This window comes from Miscanthus floridulus, chromosome 9, assembly GCF_019320115.1.
Source record: "Miscanthus floridulus cultivar M001 chromosome 9, ASM1932011v1, whole genome shotgun sequence".
NCBI classification, from domain to species: domain Eukaryota; kingdom Viridiplantae; phylum Streptophyta; class Magnoliopsida; order Poales; family Poaceae; genus Miscanthus; species Miscanthus floridulus.
In genome coordinates this window covers 121,251,830-121,260,701 of record NC_089588.1, presented here as the reverse complement: position 1 = coordinate 121,260,701, position 8,872 = coordinate 121,251,830, and positions in this window count along the sequence as shown.

Sequence of the window (8,872 nt, the reverse complement as noted above, 5' to 3'; positions counted from 1 at the left end):
CTCGTGGTGGTTCATCAACATGTGGCTGAATACCCATATGCACAAACGGTTGCAATGGGACTTCTTTGCCCAACAATTCCCACGAGAAATTGCTGAAGACCATGTGCTTGGGGACGAGGAATCAGCAACACGCTCACCCCTCAATTTTGGTGAAGCCATAATTGTCCTCCCTGGAACAGAGGCCAATGAAGACCAGATCGGCAGATTCTTTCAAAGCTTCTACAATGGTCTTTCTCGTGATCATAGGGCCTGGTACCTTACATTGATGAAGAAAACAGATTCCCCCTTCTTTTCAACTTTGCCGATGACACTCTGAATCAGGATAATGAACTCATGATGGCCATCATTACTCCTAGGGCAATTCCAGTAAACACATTCGGTAGCGGGAAAAACACCAATATCACATATGAGTTTTACAACCCATCGGTAGTATCCCATCAATTGGCTTTTGGGCAACTGCCAATCAAACTTTGTTTTGCTGATGTGATCAAACCCAGAGAAACAATCACCTGCGGAATAGATTGGAGCAGGGTAGTGCAACTCTCCCCCGATGCCGATACTACAAATGTCGATATATCCGTCTGGACGCCGGTATCTTTCATCACCGAATCATATAAGCAATGGTGGTGAGAGTGGAGGGAACAACTGTTTGCAACATCTGCTCACACATATCGGCACATGATCGACCCTGAATATGCCATTCCCGATGACACAGTAAGTTCCTTTTAGCTCCCTTCTGCTTTTTCCTTTCATATATCGGTAACTAACTTTCTCGTGACAGGTTAACAACCCAGCACCAACTATGAGCAAAAGTGGGAAACCCTTCGATCTTCGGCCTGTTTCCCTGATATCACCGATCGGCTACAACGCCCCCACCTTAGCTGCTTTGACTCACCAGAAGATCCGTGCCAAGACCATCACCTCCAAGTCCAAATTGGCTACAGCTAGGGCCACTCCATCGGCTACTGCTACAACCTTGGTCAAGGCATTCAAGGTAACAACCCCGTTTATTTCTACTTATGCCGATCACAAACTGTATTAACATTAATCATCAGGGGGTAAGAGCCGCTGCTGGATCGTCATCGGCAATTCCTCCGATATCAAGCACCACTTCTTCTGACAAACCTTCAGAGGTATCCCTTTGATTTCACATTTTATCTGTTAAATATCATACCTTACACTTGTTTTGTAGCAACAAATGGGTACATCGGCAAGCGTACCAGATGTCCAAGCTTCACAACCAACAAGTGCCGATGCCCCCCAGCCAACCGTTGCTGATGCCCAAGCAAAGCGCAAAGCCTTAACAGATGCCGATTCATAGCCAAAACGACAGAAGTCCATGCTGATCCCCACATCTACCCCAATGTCATCGGTCATCATACCCCAAGAGCCAACCACCGATGAGGTCACAGAGGATATCCCATCGGCAAGCTCAACCGATTCTCCACACGGCATACTCCAGGCTGCTTCCTCCAGTCAAGCACAGGAAATTGCCTTGAAACAGGTAAACCGATTGACCTAGTTGATTTATAATACTCATACTTATCCTTAACTAACCTCCTTTTCTTTTCCTCAGGAACAAGACTCCCCAAACAGCCTATTCTCCTTTGCCATTGACGTTTCTGACGATGATGGAGAGGAAACAAGTTCCTCCCTTGTACTGGGAACAATATCGGTAGAAATTAAGTCCAAGTTGGAAGCTCTCCTGAACTTGTTACAGCAGGATACCGCCCAACTGGTAGATGACTCGGACCCCACAAAGGCAATTTTCAAAACAATCCGTGGCCAGGTCCCTGTCGATGTTGAAGAAGTACTCTTCCCAGCAGCCCATTTAGAAAGCCGCCAACTGCAATATCAACGGGCTGCTCAACGTATTGCCGATAGAGCAGCTCAGGCTCAACTCAAAGAAGAGATGCTACAATTGAAACAAATTGCCGATAAGAAGCACAAGGGCATTGGCAACTTGCAGACTTCGGGCGCTGAACTTAAGCAGAAAATCTCAGATTTATCAGCAAAGAAGATGGCTCTATTGGTTGAATTGAAAGAAGTCGAGGCAGCCTTAACTCATGCTCAACAAGAAGAAAGCCAGCTACCCAATGCCATCAAGGCCCTTCAGCAAGAAAGAGACACCTAGGCTCGCAAAGCTTTGGCCATGAAGAAAAAACTCAAGCCTGTGGAAGGTGCTGCCGATGAAGACATCAAAGAAATGAAGGAAGCCGACCAGATTCGCCTGCGTGCGATATTGGCTATCCAATCCTTGTTAAACTTGTAAATCTTGTCTATTGCATCGGCACTTTACGAGACATTGACATCCTTGTATAATTCTAGCCAATAGGACTGTTATCGGCACTTATACTTTTATGCATCCATCCAGATACTAGGGTAATATTTCTTTAAATATTTTCTATTTAACGCTCTGGGAAACACGACCCCTTCGAGGGTTTCTAGAATATATGCGTTACCAGGAACAGACTGATTTATCCGATATGGACCTACCCAATTAGGAGACCACTTTCCGAACTTTGAACTTTTAGTCCCAATCGGTAAAATCAATTTCCAGACCAGATCTCCATCGGCAAACTCCTTTACCTTCACCTTCTTGTCATACCATCTGGCTACTCTTTTCTTATTTTCTTCGATGCTAACTAGAGCCCTTAACCGATGACCCGCCACATCTTCCAACTCATCCTTCATAAGAGTATCATAATCGTCGGTTGTCAGCTGATTTTGAGAACGTATTCGCCTAGAGCCAGTTTTAATTTCCCAAGGCAATACTGCGTCGTGTCCATATACTAACTGATAAGGCGTCACTTTGGTTGCACCATGATATGACATCCGATATGACCACAAGGCTTCATTTAATACTGTATGCCACCTCTTAGGATTTTCTTCAATTTTGCGCTTAATGAGTTTGATGATCCCTTTGTTAGAAGCCTCAGCCTGACCATTAGCTTGAGCATAATATGGAGAAGAATTTAAAACTTTAATTCCCATACCTACAGCAAACTCATCAAATTCTCCTGATGTAAACAAAGTGCCCTGATCGGTAGTGATAGTCTGAGGATTACCAAATCGGTAAACAATATGCTCTTTCACAAAATTAATCATATTAGCCGATGTCACATTTTTTAAAGGAATTGCCTCAACCCATTTTGTGAAATAATCGGTAGCAACCAGAATAAATTTATGTCCTTTGCTTGATGGCGGATAAATCTGACCAATGAGATCGATAGCCCATCCCCGGAACGGCCAAGGTTTGATTATAGGGTTCATAGCCGATGCAGGCGCTCTTTGAATATTACCAAACTTTTGACACCCCTAACATCCTTTAAAATATTTAAAACAATCTTCAAGAATAGTCGGCCAATAGTATCCATTCCTTCTGATCATCCACTTCATCTTGAAAGCCGATTGATGCGCCCCACACACTCCTTCATGAATTTCACCCATCAAGCTTTTCGATTCATCACTGCTAACACATCTAAGTAAAACTCCATCTATAGTTCGATAATATAATTCATCATCGAGGAGCACATACTTGGTAGCATGGAACCTTATGCGTCTTTCAACCTTTTTATATGGATCCTTTAAATAATCGACAATCTCCTTCCTCCAGTCATCGATATCAACTGCCGATGTTAGCACTTCCTAAATAGGCTAATACCCTGAAGCATGCTGAGCTAGTCGATTAGCCTCCTCATTATGCAATCGAGAAATATGTTCAAGACGAAAATCTCTAAATCCTTTCAACAGTTGCAAACACCTTTCATAATACGAAATCAAAACTTCACTTCGGCATTCATAAATCCTAGCCAATTGATTTATAACTAGCATAGAATCACCAAAGATTTCAACAGCATCGGCACGTATCTCCTTCAGCAATTCTAACCCTTTTATCAAGGCTTGGTATTCAGCCTGATTGTTTATCGATGTAGCAACAATCGGCAAAGAAAACTCATACTTCCTTCCTTGAGGTGAAATAAACACAATGCCGATACCTGCTCCCTCGCCACATGTGGACCCATCGAAGAAAAGTGTCCAAGGAGCAACCTCCAGAGAGTCCACTGTGTTACAATGCTGAGTGACAAAATCAGCCATAACCTGCCCCTTAACTGCCTTAGTCGATTCGCAACGTAGTTCAAATTCTGATAATGCTAAAATCCACTTGCCGATTCTACCACTTAATATCGGCATTGACAGCATATACTTGACTACGTCATCTTTGCATATGATCGTACATTCGGCAGATAACAAATAATGTCTCAATTTGACACAAGAAAAATATAAACACAGACATAATTTTTCAATGGCCGAATACCTGGTCTCAGCATCCACTAATTTTCTGCTCAAATAATAAATAACACGCTCTTTCCCTTCAAATTCTTGAATAAGAGCTGAACCGATAACGGTATCATCAGTTGACAAATACAACCTGAAAGGTTTCCCGTGTTGAGGTGGAACTAGCACTGGAGGATTTGTCAAATATTTCTTAATCTCATCTAGGGCTAACTGCTGCTCAGCTCCCCATACAAATTCCTGATCGGCTTTCAATTTAAGTAATGGACTGAAAGCCTTGATCCTTCCCGACAGATTAGATATGAATCTTCTAATGAAATTAATCTTACCGATCAAAGATTGCAATTCAGTTTTAGTGGCAGGAGCAACCACCTTGTTAATTGCATCAATAGACTTCCTACTGGTTTCGATGCCCCGCTGATGCACCATAAAACCCAAAAATTGACCTGCCGATACACCAAATGCACATTTATTAGGATTCATCTTCAATCCATGTTTCCTTGTGCACTCCAATATCTTTCGTAAATTGCCTAGATGTTTTGTGATATCTCCAGATTTAATCACTACGTCATCAATGTAGATCTCCACTAATGTGCCGATGAATTCATGAAAAATAAAGTTCATAGCTCTTTGATAAGTAGCGCCGGCATTTTTCAAACCAAACGTCATGACTACCCACTCAAACAACCCTACATGACCTGGACATCTGAAAGCAGTCTTGGGAATATCTTCTTCAGCCATGAATATTTGATTGTAACCTGCATTACCATCCATGAAGCTGATAATTTGATGTCCGGCTGCAGCATCAATCAACAAATCAGCAATCGGCATTGGATAGCCATCCATCGGTGTGGCTTTGTTAAGATTCCTGAAATCAATACAAACACGAAGTTTTCCATTTTTCTTATAAACAGGAACCACATTAGAGATCCACTCTGCATATCGACACTACCGAATAAACTTTGCCTCAATTAATTTAGTTATTTCGGCCTTAATGTCAGGAAGTATATTGGGGTTGCATCGGCGCGCTGGCTGCTGATGTGGCCGAAATCCAGATTTGATAGGTAACCGATGTTCAACTATCGATCGGTCTAATCTAGGCATTTCAGTATAATCCCAAGCAAAACAATCTTTATACTCTTAAATCAGTCATTTGCTGCTTACACTTGGAATCTAACTTAGTACTAATAAAAGTAGGTCTTGGCCTATCGCCATCACCAATATCTACTTCTACTAAATCATCTGCCGATGTGAACCCTTGACCTAATTTTCCATCATCGGCAAACCTATCCATTAAAATTCTTCTTCATAACCGACTGCTTGGATCGGTGGAATTTCATAACCAGCAACTCTAAGGAACTCTTTTTCCCAAACTTCTCCTGATATGCACTTAGTTCGCTCATAAGTATCTATTTCTGCCGATGCAATGATATAAGAAGAATCACCAGGGACAAACTCAATCTTATCCCCAATCCACTGTATGAGGCATTGATGCATTGTAGAAGGAACACAACAATTAGCATGAATCCAATCCCTCCCTAGAAGTAGATTATATGCACCCTTGCCATTAATAACAAAGAACGTCGTTGGCAAGGTTTTACTGCCGATAGTCAATTCGACACATACCGCCCCTTTAGCCGGTGACACATTGCCTTCAAAATCCTTCAACATCATATCAGTTTTGGCCAAGTCTTGATCTCCCTTACCAAGTTTCCGATACATCACATAAGGCATAATATTAATCATAGCCCCTCCGTCGATAAGTATCTTAGATACAGGCTGCCCATCAAATCTACCTTTCACAAACAAAGCCTTAAGATGCTGTCTCTCGTCATCAGTAGGTTTCTCAAAAACTGCCATCATTGGATCTAGTGTCAACTGAGCTACTTGATCAGAGAGAACAACTTCTTCCTCATTATCAGATAGTGCCAAAAACTCCATCGGCAACATGAATACCATATTAACATCTGCCGATGGACCCTTATTTTTGTGTTTTACCTGCCACTGCTGATGACCGGACCTCTCATTGGAAGAATTTTCCTCTCGGTATAAATCCTCCTGATGCTCACGTTGCATCCTCCTTCTCTGTGTCTTTGTCAGACCCTCCGGGCACCATCGAGGAAACTTGGTTTTCCAAACCGGCTGATAACAGGTCCTAGTTGATTCTACACGGCGTATATTAGGGTCCCTGTAGAATATTTCTTCATTGGGAACTCTTGCGTTTGCCATCTCCTCAAGCTCCTCTTGATTCCTTGGAAAATATCCAGCGCGTTTACCAAGCCTCTCATGTACACTTAGTCTGCCCCCCAGCCGATCATGCACTGATGCTCTGCCTCTGATCGGCTCATTAATAAATAAACCCTGATCGCTAGGTTGAAACCTCCTTTCTGACCGATTGACGCCATAATAACCATTGCACTCAGGGCAATTTTCAACAGTTGGCAATTTAATACCTTCTTCCTAGCAATGGATGAAAAACGGGCACCTCCAATGATCTTTATGCCGATGCCATTCTTCCCGACATCTCTCTTCTTGCTGTTGTCGATATCGGTCATTTCGCTGACGCCAACTCTCCTGCTGCCTTCGATGGGTAATTACAATGCCAGGTCGAGGAGGATTTTTGGAACTACTGCTTTCTTCCAGCAAACCCTTACTTTTTGCATCATCGGTAGTTATCCGATGTTGGGGATCCACTGATGCGTTTTTCTCAGCAGCCTCTGACGTCAATACCTTGGTCTTCCCTTTGGCCTCCAACATATTTGCTGGAAAAGGGTGTTGATCAATTCTCATCGGCTTCTAGGCCTTGGAAGTACCAAACTTAATTCTCCCAGATTCAATAGCCTATTGTAACTGTTGCCTGAACACCATGCACTCATTTGTACTATGTGAAGTTGCATTGTGCCATTTGCAGTACAAGATCTTCCTCAACTCTTCTGCCGATGGGATCACATGATTAGGTGACAACTTAATTTGGCCCTCTTGAAGCAGAAGATCAAATATCTTGTCGGCCTTGGTGATATCAAAGGTAAACTTTTCTGGCTCTTTTTGACCAAAGGGACAAGATATCGGCTTTTTATTCTTAACCCACTCAGCTAAGCCGATAACTGGTTCTTCATCAGAATCAGAATCTCCTACTTCTTCAACAAATAATACTTTTTTACTCCAATTCTTTTTAGGTTCAAAAACCCTAGTATCTTGATCAGAGATCCTTTGCACGAGATGACTGAGGCTTTCAAACTCCTGAGAAGCATATCTGTCTTTGAGATGTGGCAATAACCCTTGGAAAGCCAAATCGGCAAGCTGCCGATCATCCAGCACCAGGCTATAGCACTTATTTTTTACATCTCGTAGCCTTTGCACAAAGCTTTCTACCGATTCATCATTACGCTGTCTCAATTTTACTAAATCGGTAAGCTTCTTTTCATGAATTCCAGCAAAGAAATACTTATGAAATTGTTTTTCTAGATCAGCCTAGGTAATAATAGAATTTGGTGGTAATGAAATGAACCATGTAAATGCCGATCCAGACAAAGATGATGAAAATAATCGAACTCTTAATTCATCTCTGCTACCTGCCTCTCCACATTGAATAATGAAGCGATTGACGTGTTCCATTGTTGATGTATCATCTTGCACAGAGAATTTAGTGAAATCTGGTACCTTGTACCGATTTGGGAGAGGAATTAAATCATATACAGGAGGGTAAGGAGTCCGATAAGAATAAGTATTGACCTTGGGCTTTATCCCAAACTGATCTTTCATAATTTCTGCTATCTTATCGGCCCAAAAAGCACCAGCCTCCTGCTGACGAACTGGCTGAATTTCTACAGGAGGTATCTGCTGATATCCCTCCACATATCTTTGTGGCCCACGATCTCCAGCAATCGGCATATTTGCCGTTACTTGTGGTCCATTAACCTGCTGGAAAGGATTCATCGGCTGAGCTGCCGATGCTTGATTCTGGAAACCAGCTTGCATATGACCTTGTTGAACCCCTGCAACCTGCTGATTTTGCTGAACTGTATGTTGAACAGGTAACTGTTCTGGCCAACCATTATTAGAACTCATCGGTACAAAACTTACCATGGCTGGTAATTTGCTGACATTGTTGGATAATTATAACCAGCTTGAGGCATGAACTGAACCCTAGTTTGACTCATAGCAGGGGCTTTCTGCTGCATCGGCAGTAAGCTTGCCGATGGACTTGAATTGGGTGTTTGAACCAAAGGCATCTAGAAACCTCCTAGAGTTAGTTGCACAGTAGTTGCTGTGGCATATTGAGGCACTTGAGCCATCGGCGAAACAGCCGATGGTATAGGAGCTTTTCCTACTGCGTCAAATACTTGAGGTAACCCAGGATTGAAAGCAGATGACTCCGGAGGCATACCATATCCCCACCAATTAACAGGAATCTGGCTATTCTGAGACACAGAGCCTGACATAGCTGATGCCAATAGATCTGTATTAAGCTGAACTCGTCCTCCTGGTAGTACCGGATCTGATCGTATCGGTGTAGATTGAATATTAGGTAAGCCTGCCGATACTGGAGGAGAAGTAACTTCTGTACCCACAACGG